Here is a 20,908-nt window from a genome sequence, read left to right as displayed (position 1 = left end):
CTGAGAATTTGTAGACTTTTTTTTGTCTTCAAATTGTAAGAAATAACCTAACAAATAGAGGAAAATAGGACATTACGCATGAATTTAGCTTCAGTTATTTTCTGGGATAAATATAACAGTCCTTATTTGAAATGGAAACATGATTATCTTTTATAATAAGGATGTACTGTTTAATCTCCTGCACATTATTTAAAAAACTGTGAAACAGAACACTTTAAGGTGTGATGCTACAGAACTAATTTTATCGAATTACAAGGTGAAAAGTTGGTATCACTAGCTTGTTAATTTCACTTTTCAATGAACTAGGATGAACTGGCTTCTTAAGACAGGGATTCATACAGCATTATGGCAATCAATTTTTTTTTTACAGGACTCTTGTCAAATACAGTTGCCATGCAAAGTTTCAACATATAACAACATTTTTGTTACGTTATTATGGCACAAAATTTATCTCCTGACTGCTGACAAGATATTTTCTCTGAAAGTCAGTTAGAAAGCAAAACATTCACTTAGCTGACTTTTATAGGAAACTAAAATAAAAGCAATTAGCTTGCAAGAATGCTTAAATTTCAGTACTGAAAGAAAAAACTCAAAACTTGGTTAGGCAACAGAAAGTGAAATTCCATGTAGGCCCTTCTGAAACCCTAGAAAACTCATAAGACGCTCTGATTGCTTTTCTTCATCAGGAAAATTATTTATTTGAAGAAATTAAAGGTAAGAAAATATGCATCACCAAAACACTTCTGATTAGACTCAAAAGGAACCCCATCTACAAGGTAAGGAAAACAATAATGGCAAAATTTTATACAGAAAATTCCATTAAAATACACCAAAAATTGAAATTAGGGACAGATTACTGAAATGGAGTTATCCAACCACTAAAATATAAAGCATACCTGTATTAGGACAATATATTCCAAACATGGAGTATGGGTGTCAATAAAATGATTATTTTTAAACAATATGTAAAACAACCCATTTAACAACATATAACAAGCAAAAATGTGGGAAAATGATAAGACAATTTGAATGTACCATGATTTGCTTAGTTTTTAGTGTGTTGCTTCTACCATGACAGAGTCTGACTGTGCTCTCTGCAGTTTATTTAATTAACTCTGGGATCAGTACAGCTCTGATACAAAAAAAAAACATTTTCTCTGATGTAGTAACCTCAAAAGGAAATGGCTGCCTTGCTGTCCTATTACTGCCACAGCCCTTTCCAAACAAATTAATTCTTCTGATGTTCCTTCACAGTTTTCAGCTTAACATAAATTCCCCAATGCTATTTAAACACTGCATAGTCCATCAGCTGCGTGCAGCCTAACAGAAAATATGAAAATAAATGAATACAACACATTCAAACAAAGTGAATGAAATGGGTGGAAAATTCACCTCTGAACCTCGATGGGGTCATAAACTAGTGTAAAGAGAAGCAATTATCAGTTAAATCGAATTCTGATAAGATTATAAACAGTTGTAAAGAAGTTCAACATGCAGTGTAGATGGATATATAAATGCAAAGCCTCATTTAAGGCTCTTTATTAATTTCTATAAATTAGGGTAGCAACCAAGAAAAAAAATGGAAACATAGGTTTAAATAATGAAAAATGTCATGACAATTAAAATACATGACAAAATCATGCCAGTCAAATCACTTTTCCCTCTCATAACTCGTTTGTGTATATATGTTTAAAACGGAAACAATTCTAAACAAAATAAGTACATTAAATAAATATACATTTTCAAAAACAAATTCAAGTCACAAGCATAGACAAAAACTGTCAGAGTTTGACAGCGCTCTTTTTAAGAACAGTATTAGTAGAAAGGACCTCATTCAGTCCTGGTTTTAGTGCTGCATTCAATTTAACTGCCAAATTAGTTCTCAGTACTCAGTTTGGTTCTCTCAGTCACCCCCCCCCCACACACACACACATTTATTTAGTAGAACATTTACAAGTATAGAAATAAAAAGCTCTTAAAATTACTACAGATCTGGGCATGTTTAGACAGGACATTTGTTGGATCACCAGTTTTAATACTATATGTGTTGATATATTATTTTCCCCATTTGTTGCTAAGTCTTTCCAACATAAAAAGAGACACATGAGACACAGCTTGCCATTTAAATTACCCCTGCAGTAGTACAACTCTAATGTAATTTTCCTGCACATACAATAGTTGTAGGGATTCCTGAAACTGCAGTAAATGAGCTAACATTGTTTACAAGACACACATTTTGTCATCTTGTTGTTGGATCCAGCTCATTTTCCTCCTTTTATTTTTCTTTAATATTCTGCCCCTTCTTACAAACAGCCCCTATTTTACCCATATTTCTTCTTCCATTTCCTCAATACTTCTCATGCCTTTATCAATCTCAGTCTATCCTAGGATCCGATAATGTTTGTCTTTCACTTGTATTCATCCAGATACCATATTCTGTATGATTGTTTTCCTTTTTATTGTTTTCCCTGAAGGCTAAATAATTCCTCTTGTCCCTCTAGAATTTAACTTGTTTCATTATCTCATTTTCTCTTTCACATACCTTCAACATTTCCAGCTGAAACCTAATTCTATGATCTCTGACATTTTCAGAATCTGTCACCTTACCTCTCTATCTATGAATTTTTAGCAGCATTATTTTGAGTGCTTCTTCATCAATTTGGAGTTTATAGCTTAATTTTCCTAATTTGCCCATTTTTATTCCAATTTTGCTGGCTTTAGATTCTCAGATCTTACCACTCCCCTTTTCTGCATGCATCCTTCATTTTATTCTATCATTTTCTCTGCTTGTTAAAGTTTAACTTTTTTGTTTTGTTCACTGTTTAAGGGCAGCTGCGGTGGTGCAGTGGTTAGCATTGCCGCCTCACAGCAAAAGGTTCTCCTCTTCGATCCTTAGCTGGGGGGCCTTCTGTGCGGAGTCTGCATGCCCTCCCTGTGGTCGCGTGGGTTTCCTCTGGGTGCTCCGGCTTCCTCCCACATCCCAAAGACATGCAGTAGATGGATTGGACACTCTAAATTGGCCCTAGGCATGAGTGTGTGCATGTGTGTGCCTTCTGTGTAAGGCTGTGTGCCAGGCTGGCAACTTGACAACATAAAAACTCTACTGCCAATCATGAGCAGACAGTTGATCCGCTGTGGTGACCCCTAACTGGGAAAAAGCCGAAAGAAGAAGTTTTGTTCACTGTTCAGCTTCATCCCATCTTCTTTGCCTCTCTTCCATTTCCACAGCTTCCTTGTTTAATTCCATCACTGCTGGCACATGATCTGCTACTATCCTATTATTTATTACAGTGCTTATAACATATTTTCTCATTTGTTGTCTAACCAGGAACAAATATAACATACCTGTTTGGATTTCTACCTTCAATAAATTGTAAAATGGGTATCTTTCCCTCCACATGTATACCCATCCCTTATTTTCTATTAACGTTACCTTATATGCACTTAAAATCATCCTTATAATTTTCTGTTACAGTACATTAAAAAAATGCTCTTAAGAGCTCAGTCACTGGCTTCCTTCCCTGCCTTCCATACACTAAAAACATGACAAGAATCCCTTCTTACCATGGTTTAGTGTATACATATTCTTGTTTTTCAGCGTACCCCTTATACATGTCGCTGACATGCTGCCTAGCTTCCTTACTCCCTATTCTCTACTTTTGTCTGCATCATCATTAGTCTCTCCTTAATATTGATACTTTACCTTTATCTCTGCCTCTCAAACTATCAACATCATCTATGGAAATTGTCTTGTAATGATTTTATGTCTGAACCCTAGTGTTCAGTTTTGATTCTTCTAGAAGATTTTTTTACTGCATTATATTTCAATTTTTTTTATTAACTCTGATATTTTAATTGTGTTGAAAATCCCTCATTTATTCTTTCTCACCACAAGTTTCTTGATCTCACACACTCATCATCATCATCATCCTATTTATTTACTTATTTATACATTTGTTAGCCAGGTAAGTGCACTGATTAACAGACCCTTTTCAGGCATGACCTCGACCTTGGTGGTAGCAGTTACAGCAAAAATAACAAATAATTTATTGAGTGATCCATTTTCCATGATTCCCTCTCTGATATCCTGAGCATGTTCCCTTCCCACCCCACCCTTGGGCATAATCATACTTACACTCATTCAGCATCATGAGAGAGATATAATGTCACCCCCAATCAGGCTATTTTATTTCCTCCCAGTCTTATCTTCCTTCTCTAATTTCTGTTTTTGGCTCATCTGTGTCTAACTATCATCTAGTTTTCCTTTTTTCAGTTCTTTTACATCTAATTCTTTTTTTATTTTCTTCACTTGTTCCTTTTCGCCATATTCTCATAGTTTGGTTTTATGGTTTAATATAGTATTTTTAAGGATACTGCATGTCTGATGATAAGGCTATTCATAGGTTCATAGGTTTATAGGTACGTACTAGGCTATCTGCCCTTGTGGGCCATTTTAAAATTAAGCCCATTTCCGTTTTTATGCTCAAAACAACCTATTGTATTTGGTTATAGATTGGCCTTAGCCATCCCAAGGTTTATAATTCTATACTACCGCTAATAAAAATAATTGGGTCATACCACAGATAGGCTAAGAGGACCCATGCATGGGATAAACTATTTCTCTTTCCCATCCATAGATCTAAGTTGCAATTGAATATGGACAGGGATGAACTTTGTTTTATGTGGATGCGGAGTCTGTTCCACAGCAGCAGTATCCTCTGTGAGGTATACCTGTCCCTCCAAACCATTCTGTTGATATTGCAGAAGAGGATTAGATCCCTAGACTGAGGATTTATGATGCCATTTGACTTGCTGATGTGCAGTAAACCCATCAGCAGTCCACTGTAGGATGCCTTGTATGCCACACATAGGTTACATCTAAGCAGTCTGTAGGATATCAAGTATAGTGACAGGACATTGAGTCGGTCCATGTAGGACATGTTATTTAGGCTTTGCATCCTTTTAGTAAAGTACCTCTGTGGGTGTTTCAGTTGTTCCATGTTCTGGATGCATATTATAGATTCATAACAGCGACTTCAGATTAATTGAATAAATATGATTTCCCATCCAAGTGTTCAAAAATGTCTAAAAAGCATGTAATGAGTTACCTTTTTCTTATTTCCAAGGGTAATGTATTACAAAGCCTTACCATGGAATGGGTGACACATTTCATCCTGAGAGTGATATTATAGTTATTCAGAAAGCAGTTAGCACGACAACATCTAGGGTTGTGGCTATTATAAAAGATTTTAATGTTCAGTAGAGTCCTTAGTTCTTCATCATCATGCATAGCCCTATAGGCCAGAATTTAACTTCCCAAACAGAAACCTATACCTTATTGAGTAAAGTTCTGTTAACTCTAACCATGCTTTGTATTGGAAGATGAGTAACTCTTAATTCTTTGTTGCTAATTGTCTCTGTACACACCTCAGTGCTAGAACATCACTTTGGAATAGATACAGAATAGAGAATTATATGTACACTACAAGAGCCTAGCTAGAACAACAGGGCTAAGAGTAGAAACATTTTTAACATTAGTCCAGAGATTTTCATGGCCTTAGGTTTTACAAGTTGGATATTTACTTTAAATTAAAAACTTCTAGTAATCCTAACACTAAGATCCTTGTATTCTGACAACTGAGGTAAATTGATGCCATGCATGCAAATTTTTATCATTGGATCACATCTGCCAAGGCAAATAATTTGACTTTTATCCTGATTAATATTTAAGCAAGTGTTCTTAAACCAGCAAGACAAAATATTAAGATAATTTTAAAACTGGTTGCATCATTTTGGCTAGTAAGGGGATCCCTGTTTTTAACATCATAAGCAAATTCTGAAATCCAAAATAAATTCACGATTGTAACAATGAAAAGACTATATGAAGCAAATAAGCCCCGAAAAACCTTGTTAAAGCCTTGGGATAAAAATGTTGTTACATTAGCTCAGTCAGAAAAGTTATGTAGTATCTTAATTCTTTGGTTCCTATCGCAAAGCCAAAAGGCAATTCAGGTAATAATATATGGATCTATGCAATGCTTCCTTAAAGAGTCAATAATTATTTGGTGTGGAATGCTGCCAAATGCTTTAGAGAGATTTGTCTTGACCTTCCCACAGTATATGCAAGTTAATATGTGCTGCCATTATTTCATTGCACAAACTTGCGATTGCATGATTCCTACTTTTATTATTTATTCATTTATTTATTTATTTATTTATTTGCATTTGTTTACCTGGATGGTCTAGCTGGGCCAGAAGTGCCCATTTTCAGTGGAGTGCTGGGGAGAAAAGCTCCACATATAAGACTTCACATACAATACAGAATTTACATTAATAAAGACATTTAGTCCATATTACTGGCAGCTTATACAACTGGTGAAAAATACAGTACGTAAATAATCATTCTCAAATCAAAGATATTATACAAGCAGTGCAGAGTATATACATGAGAACATTCCATAGAAGTAGTTTTCAGCTAGAAAAATGTATATAGGACACTTCATGCAGAGGGTGCAAAGCAGATATAGGAATTAATTAGAGACTAGGTACTTAAACATGTCACATGTTTAGGAAGTGTAATAGCTGAGCGATAGGCTATATGAGTCCTGTTGCAGGAATCAACAAAGTCAGTGGATATTGTTGCAGATATAAGTGGTGGTATGATATTAAGGTAGGCTGCGTGAGTACCTGAATGTCTCACCTGGTTCAATGGTAGGTCTATAAGGGTTAGGAAGAGAAGGAAGTAGACAGGAAGGATCAATCATAGGACAATGAGGGTTAGTAGAAGAGGGAAGTGGACAGGATGGAGAGGATGAGTAAATAAAAAGACAGGTGGATGTGAAAGGAGGATGCCAGAGTAGTAGAGTGGGGGTGAGAATAGCTGAGATGGTTGAAGTTAGGTTATATAATTTGTGGTGTTAGCACATGTGCACAGCCAACATGAGGAGAGGTGTTGTTTCAGAGATGCCTTGAAGAGTGTTACTGAGGGGGTAGATCTAAGTGTTGGGGGGAGGGAGGGAGTTCCAAAGTTTTGCGATGGTAAAGGAATAAAGCATCTGGCCAGCCGAAAGTTTGGGTTTTTCTACTTTTTCGAGCAGTTGGTTGTTGGATCGGAGTGGTCTGTTAGGATGGTATAAAATGAGTATAGAAGATAGAGCAGGGCACATGGATGGATTACGAATGAGTTTGTGAGCTGTAGTTAGTTGGATAAAGGTGAGATAGTTGGGGAGTTCAAGCCATTTTAGGTTGCATAATGATAAGCAGAGGTGGGATGAGTAGGAGGCATTAGTTACAAACTTAACAATTTTGTTGTAGCATGAGTCTAGTTTGGACTTTAGAGAGGACTGAATGTTGATGAGGAGGGTGGGCACCATATAAAAGAGAGCGTAATAGAAAAGAAGAGGTAAGGAATAGTCGGGCTGATGCACTGAGTAGATGTTTGTGTCTGTAGAGAGTGCCAAGCTTTTGATGTGTCTTTTTGACATTGGACTGGGTGTGCAGGTTGAATGTGAGGTTTTCATCTATGATAACACCTAGGAGTTTTATGCTAGGTACAATGTCGATGGTGGTACCAGTTAGGGATTGAATGGTGAAGTTCTCTTTTTGTAAGGATGTGGACTTTTTGGGGGCAAAGTTTACTAGTTTGGTTTTGCTGGGGTTCAGGGTAAGATGATTATTAGACATCCAAATTTCAGTGAAAGTGAGGGCATTTTGGGTGAGTTGGTGTAGTTTTGAGGAGTTGTTTGCAGTGCAGATGATAGAGGAGATATCTGCATACTGGATGACTTGAGTCTTGAGAGGGTGCAGTGTGGAAGTTATTGATAAATATGCTAAACAGAAGTGGGCCTAAAATGGAGCCTTGAGGAACACCAGTGGTGGTGTTTAGGAAGGAGGAGTAAGAGTACTGCCATTCAGTTGATCGTTACCTGTTAGTAAGGTAATTACTGAACCAGTTTAGAGTTTTAGGTGAGGTACCTACGTTAGAGAGTTTTGTTAGAAGGAGAGAGTGGGATATAGTATTAAAAGCTTTACAAAGATCAAGAAATAGTGAAGATATGATTTTACCAGCACCACAGGCTTGGTTGACAGTGTCCATGAAGGATATGAGGGCAGTGGTGGTACTATGTCCTGGCCTAAATCCATGTTGGGTGGGGGAAAGGATGTGGTTGTGAATCAGATGGTGAAGATGTTGAGTATGAATACATTTTTCCAGACTCTTAGAGATGGGTGATAGTACAGCGATGGGGTAGAAGTTGATGGTGTCTATGTTGGGGCCCCCTTTGTGTAGAGGGAGGATATAAGCTTTTTTCCAGATGATGGGCATATAGGATTCTTGGATAGATCTGTTGAGAAGTATGCTGATAGAGTAAGTGATTGATTTGGCTGAGATTTGCAGGTATTTGGTGGGTATTATTGTCTGGGGCATTTGTGCATGGTTTGAGTTTTAGAAGCAATTTTTAATAGTCGAGGTGGGTATAGGTGAGAGAGTAAAGTTGGGAAGGGGGGTGTGCTTTTGCCTTTTTGTGTACCATTTTTTCTTTCATTTCTATTAATTACCACTCAGTTGTTCAAGCCTTTGCTCTTTTTGTCTATGATAATTGCCCTTGACGTCTAGCCATTACTTCCCATTTCTGTTTTCAAAATGTCCCAGAGACCCCTAGTAAAATAGTTATATTATCTATCCCCAAAAGCAAGCACAAGATTATGTCCTTGACATTTATAAGCATTTGCTTCTCTCCTTTGTGTATTTCTGTCTCCCTCACAACTGCCTCTCAACACTTTCTATATGGCTTTTCTTTGCCTCAGGCTTCCTCATATGTTTCTCATTAACATGTAACTATAATGGTCGTATGTATCATTTTGTCTTCTTATAGCCAGAGCATCAGTAAGTCTCAGTAGATATTAATACTTCTTGATTCTTTCCCACTCACTTCATAATCAGATTTTTAGCAATAGTACTCCTTTTATAAGCTTGCCTTGAGAACTTGTAATTAGAGGAAGTTAAAGATTTAACATTTTATTTAATTATTAAACAAAATCATTAAACAAAAATCTGAGGAACTTTAAGTTACTGATAGTCCAGTCACTTCGCAATTAGCTGCCTCCACTTATTTATTCCTTGTGCTACTGATGGATGTTCCATTAACTATAAAACTCCTTCATAATTTCAGAATAGAGGTGTGTTTAGACCTGGGCCTACTGTATGTCTTTTGGCTACTTTGTTTCCGATGCTTTCCTCCAACAATAGTTGGTTATACCAGAGTAACTGGCTGTCATATGACCATAGGTTCCATTCTTACTCAGAATAAATTCTCTTCATCAGTACACTTTCTCTGCTATTTTTGTCTGATATTGTTTTTTCTTGCTGTGCCTCTGGTCTCTTTATCCATAAACTTTTAGCACAGATGTATGGTTTCTCATCCAACCATCAACCCTGGTTTTGAAGTTAGCCAAGGAGATGAGCTGTCAGATGTGTAGAGGGACTCTGTTCCAATGATAAAGAATGTGCTGAGATAGGAACCTCTTGTGCCAGGAGGTGTTGTTAAGCCTATGATGGAGGTTAAGGTCTTTAGAGCAGATATTTGTTAGACTGTTGGTTTTATGAATAAAAAAGAGGTTAAATAAAGCAGGATCTTTCATTGCAGGACAATCTAAATAAAGGTTACCATTCCGGAGTCTATACAAGATGAAATAGATCTATTGGTGTATCTTAGGTTACCTAAACCAGAGATCGATTTAAGATAAGACTCTATGGTCCTTCAAAGAGGGCCTTGTATTGGAGGACAGGTCTAATTATGGAGGAATATAGTAGGACCAAGACTGACTTTTATCTGGATGAGATACCTTGACAGTTAAGCTGTGCAAGGCAGAAGGGCGTTACAAACATAATTAAGACATTATGGTAAAAAGAGAATTCAGTATTATCATGTGTACATATGACTATGTTAATTGTGTCTGTTTTAGGAGTATAACTGCGATGGGCTAAGATCATGGAGTTGTGGCTTTACCAACTATGACCATAATGCATTTCTGCATTTTTGGCATTTATCATGAACCCATAACTGGCACACCAATTACTGGTCTGATTCAGACTCTACAGGAGACTCTGAGTGTCTAAAGGGTAACCGACAACTGCACTCACCCCACCTTGCAGTCATTCATAAACGTAAGCACAGACTTTGAAAATCTGATTTTACTTCTGAAAAGTAAATGATGTAAAGGATGGCCCAAGGACAGGACACTATGGAATACTGCTAGTGACACTCCTTCAACAAAAAGAGGTGACCTACTTTCATAGTGTAAGGTTTTATCAGAGAGACAAATTGTTATGCAGTGGCTAACATATGGGTTACTGCTGAGTTGAGATAACTGGTCATCATATTTACTTGTGGGTCAATCAAAGCCTTGTAAACATGAGGAAAGCAGTATGGATTGTCAGAACCTTGATGAGGAATTTGATGACTTTGGCAAAGAAATCAACTTGGTGTTGACAAACCCAAATTAGTTTGGATCAATAGATTGCAGTTCTTTTATGTTACTGTTAATGATTTCATCAACATTTTGCTCCATAACCATACAAACCATACAGACAATACTATTATTATGTTTACGATCACTTGAGCCAGTTGCAGAGTTGCCCTTATGTTGTGGCATTAGAATGGGTATTTTTCACCTTCTGGGACATAGGCTGAAGAGAGACTCAGGATGAAGATGTTTAGGAAGAGTTGGGCTAAGGACCTAAGTGGTGCTTAACACTGGTAAACAGACTGGAATACTACTGAGGTCCATGAAACTAGTACTTTTGTTTTAGAGAGTGCTGCCAGAGCCAGCCCAAGTTGGGAGGGGGATACTCTCCACTCTTTTTTTATTGGTACAGGCATCTTTTACATACATGTGAGCTACCATCATTTGAAGTGGATGGCATCTCTGTGAGCTACCATCATCTGAAGTGGATGACATCTCAGTTCAGTGCCTCATAAAAGAGATGGGTTATTCAGGATATCAGCACTGCCTTTATGCTTCCCAATATTGGGAAAAATAAATCCAAATGTCTGGTGTGAGAAAATAACATACAGCCTTCTGATTTTCTCAGCATTAAAGGAGAATGTGTTACCTTTGGCACTAGTTTTGTGTCATTTTTCTTGAGGCTTACTAATCTACAGTACATCTCCTGAGGAAGGAATGTTTTAAGAGTGAAAGTTTGCTCTTTTATTTATTTATTTTAATAAACTGAAATCTGATTTTTATGAGTCTCAGATATCTTTTTTTAAGTTATTTTTCTCTTAAATCATTTTATGACCACTTTTCGATTTTTTTCTGTTTCTCTCCAGCGCCTTCTGTCTTTTCCCTACCATCAGGATATTCTTTGTTCATATAGGCTTCATTCTGAATGTCATCTTCTCTCCTTCTCTCTCCTTCCTCCACATGATAAATGTACAGGCTGTTTCTTCATTATTATCATTCTTATGCCATTTTATTTTATGTAGTAATTTACTCTGTCGCATATTGCCTACTCAGAGGCGATCTCTGCCTAACATACAAAACTATGTCAAACCCAGAGCTGTTGGACATGCTCCACTTAAAGAAATCCCAATCCCTCCGAGCTACATGCTCTTGGGACCTAAACCTTGTCACCACAATAAACAGGACATGTTGAAGGGATAGATTCCTGTCCCAGAGACTTCCCATACTCTGGAACAGGCTACCTATCTATATCAAAAAAAGCTCCTCATTAGCACTCTTCAAGAAAAATATTGATGATTGGATGATAGGAAATTCACCCCGAGGATCACTTCTGTGACTCTGCTTGACAGGGGCACAGGACAATAATTTTCTTGGGTGGCAAAAGCCAGGGTACCATTTGGCTAGGCTTATATAGGCCCAAGGGCCAATAGCCTAGTACCTACCTATGAACCTATGAAAGCTCTTTTGTGTCACTCTGTTAGTTTCCCATTTGAAGCCATCATCCACTGCCTAGTAAATTTAAACTGATATCTTCATCCAATGTAGACAGCTCTGCAAACAAAAGCCTGACACAGTCAATATCCCGGTGAACTCAGCTGTAGCTCTAGCACCATTATGTACTCTTCTATGTGGGACTCTCCAAAGTAATTGTGCACCACACTGATTTGAAAGCTTCCAAGCAAACTCATTACATACACGTTTTTGCTTATTTTTGTAACAGCACTTTTGTGAAAAAGGTCATGGGGGTGGCAAAGCACATGGCCTAGTGATGGGAATTCTGAGGTAAACCTCCCTATATGATTTATTTATCTAACTGCCCAAGTCAAAAGTAATAAGTATTCTTAAAATATATTGTCAAGAAAACATGTTTTAGCATATTACCTTGGACAGACTTCAGAATTCAGACAGTTTTAATACCTTTCCTCCAAGATCTATTTTCTGTTTGGTTCTGTTTACACTTCGTGTTTACTGTTTCACCTACTAGGAATAAGAAATGAACACCAGCAGCCTAACAGTTTAGCGCTTTTGTTTTATATAAAAAACATCATCAGAACCATGAAACAGGCAATAAAAAAAATGTTAAAGGAAATTCATAAACACACCCCAAAAAACACCCAATCAGGTGATAGAAACCACTAAAGCCTGGAAAATCTTAAAGAGACAGTGAATGCAGAATGGATAACACTATTTACAACTTGGAAGCTCTAATTTTAAGTTTACTGATAATAGAAATGCTGTCATTAATCCCTGATAAATGTGTGGCATCTAATCTAGGCTGCCACAACATTTCACAGTGCAATAATTTGTTCTTCCTGTCCCCTGTATCGAGGATACTATACTATACTATAAATGTGCAGATAAATTATTTTGTTAAAGACATTGTTGATTTTGCCTACAGAAAACACTTGACATTGGGTACAAACACAATATAACAGATGGCTAGATAATTTGGAATTTGGCCCATATAAGGAATACATTAAATCTACTGATGGACAGTATTTGCATTGCAACAGCAGATTAAAAATTTAGAGAAAAGTTTGTTTAGATTTAAATCATTGCAGCTTGATAATGTTTTTTGGGGGGAAAGTGCAAAAAGGGGCTATGTCCCAAAAGGACTATGACTCTGGAAATTTCCACCGGATGTTGTTGAGCATTCCCCTTTTCATTCTGAACTCCTAGAATTTTTTGATCATACTGGGTCAGCTCATTGTCAATGAGAATGAGAGAAGGCTGCATAAACTCAAGGAGGAGATCAACACGTTTGTTGACTCCATTACTAGTGATTTGTATTTTTATAAACATAAAGTCCCTTTAGGGGACACCCCCCTCAGATATCAGAGAGGCTTGCAAAAAAGCAATTACCATCTCCACCAGCCCCAGGTCACAGATGGCCGGAAACAAGAAAGGAAGTAGAGCAACCAGAGGTTTGCATTTCATCAACAGAAGTGGTAAACACAGTGGAGGAACAATGTAGAGTGGAGGACCACAGCAATAGTCAAGGTACTTTAAAATTACTTCTTTTTTTTGGTTTTATTATCTACAACTACATTGACTTTCCCATTGGCAAGTGCACCATTCACTGTGTTTGAAGGGATTTAATTTCATACCTTGTAGTAGAGCAAATCTGGAGCACACTTTATTGGAGCTTCACTCGGAATTTGAATTTCCAGGTGTTTGGTGCTAAGAGTATATTACAAACTGAGACTAATCCTTTCAAAAGGAAAAGTTTAGCCAATCCCCCTACACCCCACTATCAACATATTTGAAAAGATTTGTGAGAAAGAGATTTGAGATCTACAATCTCACTTTATCAGACAGGGAAACCTTAAAAACCATCACTACAAATAAAGAAATAAGATGAATGAAGCCTGACAAAGGTGGTGGCTTACTGATTATGGGATACCTGAATTATGGGGGACTTATGTGCAATTTACTAGGAGACACTCAAACCTATAGTGTGGTCTCCCTTAATGAAATATTCATTGCATATAGATGTTTCAAGATCGCTCTTGTTTTATTGCTGTTATATGACAACATTCCACATGAACTCTACAAGTTTCTTTCCTTGGCCAATTCAGTGGTTCTTAAAATTTTTGGAATTCCATAAGCGCATTTGAATGTTGAGGACCTTTTATTAAGGCCCATTGTGGCTGCAGGTGGCTCTATTACAGAACCACTGATGAAGTTTATAGATCAGAAACTGAAGAACATGTTTCGCCCATTCCTGCATGTTATCAGGGATTCTTGGGACCTGCTGAACAAATTAATCTTAATAGTATTCACTTATTTGCTACTTGTGATGTATAAAGCTTATTTTCAGTTATCCCTCACAACAAGGGGTTGGAATGGTTTGGAGAAATAGTTCAAAGAGCTGGGAACCTTTCAGAGCAAGATCAAGTACTTGTGCAGGATTTTAAGGACATCATGTTAAATAACAACTTTATGGCCTTTGGTGGTGAATATCATAAACAACTTACAGGAGTAGCAATGGGGGCTGCATGTGCCCCCATTTTTGCAAATGCTTTCCTCCTCAAGTTGACACTCTTTTTTAAGGTGCTATTATTTAGTGGTAGCCTGGGTTACGTCAGATATTTGGATGACTTATTTATGTGGAAGGGCACCACCAATGATTTTTGGCATTAGTAGAGGTGATGGGGTTTAGTACTAATTTTTTTTACATTTACTTTCCATTTGGATGTGCAGTGGATTAACTTTTTGGATATTGATATCCAAAGGAGAAGTTATGGTTGTTTAGAAACTTGGGTATACAGGAAGCCTCCTTATTGCAATTTGTTTCTGTCCTTCACACGTTGCCATCCTTTCCACCAAAGGAAAGGAATTGTGAAAAGTCAGTTTATCAGAGTTTCAAGATTGACTTCTAATGATGCCACTTGTCTAGATGAATTCTCAATTCTTAAGAACATGTTTTTAGACCTAGCGTACCCCATCTCTTTTTGGACTGTGTTCAAGCTGAGGTATTGGAAGGGAGAACTGATCAAAAGTGCACGATCCTTCAATATTCCCTGGATGTTAAAAATATTGAGCAGATTATTTGTAAGAAGTGGCATGTTCTTTCCAGTGATGAAGGGACCCAGCAGTGGGGTTAATAGCCCGCTTGCATTCACATAGAAAAGGAAGACGAACATCAAAAAGTTATTGGAGAGACCTTGTCTTAACTTCACTTTCAGACTTTGGGTGACTGAAATTTGGGAGATGTCCTCAATGCTGTTACATTGAGAAAAACTATACGGGTCCCTTAATGGACATTATCATAAAACATGCAAAAGGGGGCAAGTTTTATTGCTATTCTGAAAGGGTGGTATACATTGCAGCTTGTATACAATTTCAAGTCTTTTATTAGGCAAAACCAACAATGCCTTTAACAAAAGAATTTAAAGGTACGTTTACAGTATACAAAAGACTGATAATAAGAGCACCCTTGCCAGGCATTCTCTATCCTGTCTAGGTTTTAAATGATTCAAATGTTTTATTTTGGAACAAGTACAAGCAGCTGCCTACACAGGGGACTAGAAGAACAAATTATTGCACTGTGAAATGTTGTGGCAACTTAGATTAGATGCTACACATTTGCCTGGGATTAATGACGATATTTCTATTATCAGTGAGCTTAAAATGAAAGCTTCAAAGTTGTAAATAGTGTTATACATTCTGCATTCACTGTCTCTTTAAGATTTTCCCAGGCTTTAGTGGTTTCTGTCACCTGATTGGAGGTTTTTGGGGGGGGGTGTTTATGAATTTCCTTTAAAAATTGTTTTTACTTCCTGTTTCATGGTTCTGATGATGTCTTTTTTATAAGACAAAAGCACTAAACCATGGCTGTTTTTATCTTTAAGTTTTTGTTTTGTTATTAAAGTCCCGGGTTTACTAGGCTGCTGGTGTTCTTTTCTTTTTGTTTTGTGTTAATCTTTATATCAGTACCATGTTTTCTGCTTATTTTTGGATTCACCTACTAATATTGTTATTATGTCAAAACATGCTGCTAGTATAGCTACTCTGATTGCAATCCAGCACAATCTCCAAGACTCTCATTTCATATATGTTTAGTTTACTTTTTGTTTAGTAACCATGTTTTTAGAGTGCCTATGTACCAGACCACCACTTATTGTATTGTCAGGATTCTTTTTCTAATTTTACTACCATTGCACAATTTTCTTCTCACAAGTAGTTTATCATTTCTTTTTTTTTTCTGCCTTGCTTACTTATGTGTGCTCAGTTTGACTGAAGTTTTAAATAAACTAACTAAATCATAATAATGCTGGACATGAACAATTAACTCAAGCTGCAGTTCCAGCATGCTTGGAGGTTTGGCTACTGCCTCAGTAGCTACTATTTTTTAGAACTGGACATAAAGAAAGAAAGAAACTAATGCAAGAGGAGTTGAAAGGACAGGGTATTGTAAGCTGACTTAATATGTGTTTGACTTTAAACCTGTTAGATTTAAGACACAGTTACACAAGTTAACATATCATGGCTTTACTTCCTTTGCACACCCTTGCCATTTAGCCTAGCAGTACAGCTGAGAAGATGTAAGATAGATGGTTTAGTTGGTAAGAATCATTGAAATTAGTAGACTTGAATCAATCAAAAGACAAACTTTCTTGACTGAATACAGAACAACTACTATTATACTGAGTATTCATAATAGAAGTTGATCACAATTTCTGCATCAGCCAACCAAGTCAAGTTCAGAAATTAAATTTTATATGGATCTTCTTTACTGAAACTTATATGCTTACAAATGCAAGTTATGCTAAGTAAATGACAAATAAATTTAATGTGAGCATCGTAGTAGACTTGATTAAACAATATTTGTAATTAGAAGACAAACACAAAACAGTGTTAGAACATTATTAAATTTGACTCTACAATAACAGTTTATAAGTCATTAATTTAAGGCATTAGACATATTTAGATTTTTAATGTATTTTATCCAATTAATAAATGCATTATACAATAATACTTAAGCAAGAATTACAAGTTTTTTCCTCACAATTAATAATTACATCAAAAGGAAAAATACAATGGCCAGTTTGACCACTATTCCCTCTTGTATGTGCAGTTGCAATAGAGCCTTTAGAAAATTGTATATGAAAAGATGAGACTGTTGAGTAATTTAAAGTGAATAACAATTATCAACCTAAAACCTCAATATTAAATCTCAACATGAATCGATACTTAGACTAGAGGAGGGAGAAAACTCAGAAGCAATGCATAAACTTAAACTTAATGAAAAAGACTAATACAGTAGTAATAAAGAAAAATTAAAGCTGGCTATATAACACTATAAATATAACTAAGATAGCAAAAGTTTTAACTATCAGGAAATTTAAATTATATAACATATATTAATCATAATAATATTAATATTGAATCATCAACTTCATATAAACCATTCTTCATATCTTAAAGTAGTATGAATTTAATTAAAATTATATTATTGACAAAATATTATATAGTATTCAAAGTACATCTTTAATACCAAGTATGAACCATATAAAAGTATTAAACAAAATACATTAATTTTCACTGGTATCCAAATATACCTTGTATAGGCTATGTGTGCTTGAATTGGTGGTGGCTCAGATGGAGGTAAAAGATCCCACAGCTCCTATCAAAAAGGGTAGGGGAAGTTCCTGTCCAAATTTCCCTTAGTATATTAATACCACCTGAAGCTTCCCCTGAAAAGAGGCACATAGCCTATTGGGAGTAATCTGGTAAACAAAGGATAGATAGATAGATAGATAGATAGATAGATAGATAGATAGATAGATAGATAGATAGATAGATAGATAGATTAGTCATAATATCAGAGCATGAGAAATAACAGGTACAAGATTTCTACTCCTTGAACCATATGATTTATCATAATTTCTTAAAATTGTTGTGCACTGTTTGGGTATGTCTTTTCTTAAAAACTAGAGAGAAATGCATAAAAAATTGCAATGATAATGATGATAAAATACTACAAAAATTATCAAACAATATTAATAATAAAACATTATGAGTACTAGGAAACTACCTATATGTCTATATATGTACTACACAAATATGCACATATCATCATTTTAAAAATCTTACAGAAATTCAGTTCTAAAAATGACTTCTTACTATATTGTAAGTTTACTTTACATCAAGTTTTTTTTAAGCTTCTGATGTGATGACAATTATGAAACTGGGAAGAAATGCCATAATATGTGGATTTACTTATCACACATAATTATAATTTAGGTTTAGCTGACTGGTTAATATTACCAGACAGTTTATAACTACTAAGTTACAGAATGCCACATAAGTAGAAACTACAAATTATTCACTGTACAAACTATAGAAGCACTTGATTAAATGGTTTCACCCATTGTGCTCCCTTGCCAAATGTATCCTAAACTTCTAATGTTTAAACACCATATGTCAAAAATAAATGCAGGACCATAAAAACTGACATTTTGGCATACACCTTCAAGGGTTCACAGAAACTAAAATATTTAATGTAATTTAAATATAGACAAAAAAGCAATCATTTCTCTTACACAATTAGCATAGCACTTAAATAAATAGATACATAATTATGTAAAAACTATCCTTCATAAAATATAGCAAACAACTATTTCCTCACAACTCACAAAGCTCACATTAAAGCAGGAAACATATTTTACTCCAACTGTATCTAAAAATCCTGGAACTCAGTTTCCCCTCCAAGCAGACTCCTCAAGGACACACATATTTTCAAAGATAAATTAAAACTGTTTTTGCTTGACTCTTAGCTATGCCCTGTTATTCCCCAGGTAAAATTATTCTTGAACTACTTCTCCTGTCTACACATACATGGCCATGATTTTCTCTTTTTTATTATTTTACTGTCTTCTACTCTTTTTGTGACAAAATGCATATCATTATATCTGACCTAATGTATTTCTACTTAACTGTATCCAATGCTGATTATGTTGTTGCAAAATATGCTTATTTATTTTTCATCATCACTATGTAGGTAATGCTGATAATGTTATCTGAGCACTCTGCATGTTGTCTAAGTACTACTGTAAATAGTTCTCATGGAACTTTGCATGTTGTGACATCCCTCCTCTGGGTCAGTGATCAAGGAGCCTCAGTCCTCACCACTGACATTGGTGGGGATGTTCGCTGTGAAAAAAAAATAGACACACACACACATACACACATAGTATTTTCAGTTGCAGCTCTCTGAACTAAGTAGAAATTCCCTTAAGAGCACACAGAGAATGCACACTCCAGTCCTGAGGCTGAGCTTTCACTCCAGAACCCAAATAAGCTTCATCACTGAGCAATATAGTCCAGAGCCAGGGGTTCCAACCAAGTCCACCACCACCCACTCTGTAAAATCAGTGGTCTCAGTGTCCCTGTTCAAAGTGGCTGTCTCACACACTCTCTTTGAGATTTGATTTTTACACACACACACACACACACACACACACACACACACACACACACACACACACACACACACACACACACCTGAGAAAGGCTGGCACAGCTTACCCACTCTGCTACCTCCACCCACACTATAAGGCAGATTCACTGCCACCAGAACACCCAAAGCCAACTACTTTAAGGGTCTTACAAGGGTACCCAATTACACTTAGTAAAACTGATAATTATACAAATGGTAATATTAACCAAGCAACAAGACTTCCAGGAATGTGGAGCCCCAGTGCCACTACATAAATGCAAGTACTGTCAAAGATTAAATATTTTGTAAAACACCAGCCAAAATGAAAGGTTTAGATATATTTAATAATAAATAATAAAAAGAAAACATGAAAATACTAAATATCTATTTCCAATAAACACCAGAATTTCAGCAACAGGAAATATAAAAAACTACACAGATGAAAACACTCAGACGGGTACAGAAAAAACAACATTTAGTTAATCTCACTATATTTTTCTAACTGAATGAAGAATTATTGTTCCCTAGTTACTTACTAAAGCAAAGCAAGACAAAAGTAGATGGATGTCTTTTCAGGTCTCAAAAACAGAGTGCACACCTCACACCTATCACTAGTATTCAAATACAATTTCAGTGCTGGTTACAGAATGACATCATATCTGGTCACCTGACTCTGTAGTTCCCACACTACCCCCTCACTAGAAATTGAGCCAGGATCTGGCACTGATGTGTCACAGTACAAACATAGAACTTTAGTGAAGGTTTATTACAGCATCTGGAAACTGTAAAACAATTCCAACACTTCCACCCTTCCTGCAGAAATTAACAAGCTATTCTCTGGCTGCATTCAGACATTGAGATAAAATCTTTATGGCCTAAATCAAGTCATTTAGTTTCAGGCTATTTTTCTTAAGGTTAGCTGGACTGAGCTTAATATCAGCCCTTCCAGTAGCCTCTGTTAAAATATATACATTCCATCAGTTACAACAATGAAGTCTGACATACATGTATATTTCTTTTCTGTCTAGCAAGACCCACTGTTGATACATTTTAACACAAGCAATTTTACAAATACATTTTTAACACAAGCATCTGTACAAATCAGTTTGATTTTCAAAAGACAAATATTTCTTTACAAAACCCCAGCTAAATATACTGGCATATGTTACACATGCATTGTCATACTCTCCCTGGTACATCTGGCACTACCTCACATCATTACACATATAATGCCGCTAAATGTTACCTAAGTATTCTGTCTGTTGTATATGTACTACTGTTATTATTTCTCATGGGCTTTCCTGTTTATGCCTCCTCTGAAAGGGGACTTGTTTGCCCAGTCAGACTTTCCTGATAAACAAATGGGAATACATACATATATACATAAATAAATAATAAATAAGCACATTACTGGCTAAACTGTTACTGAGAAGCACTCTTAGAATGAGTTAACTATTTAGCTGACTGCATTATAAAGTTTTTGCAGCTTGAAACTATCAG

The sequence above is a fragment of the Protopterus annectens genome, chromosome 1.part1 (assembly GCF_019279795.1).
Source record: "Protopterus annectens isolate FY-2018-M chromosome 1.part1, PAN1.0, whole genome shotgun sequence".
NCBI lineage: Eukaryota > Metazoa > Chordata > Ceratodontiformes > Protopteridae > Protopterus > Protopterus annectens.
This window is presented reverse-complemented; position numbering follows the sequence as displayed.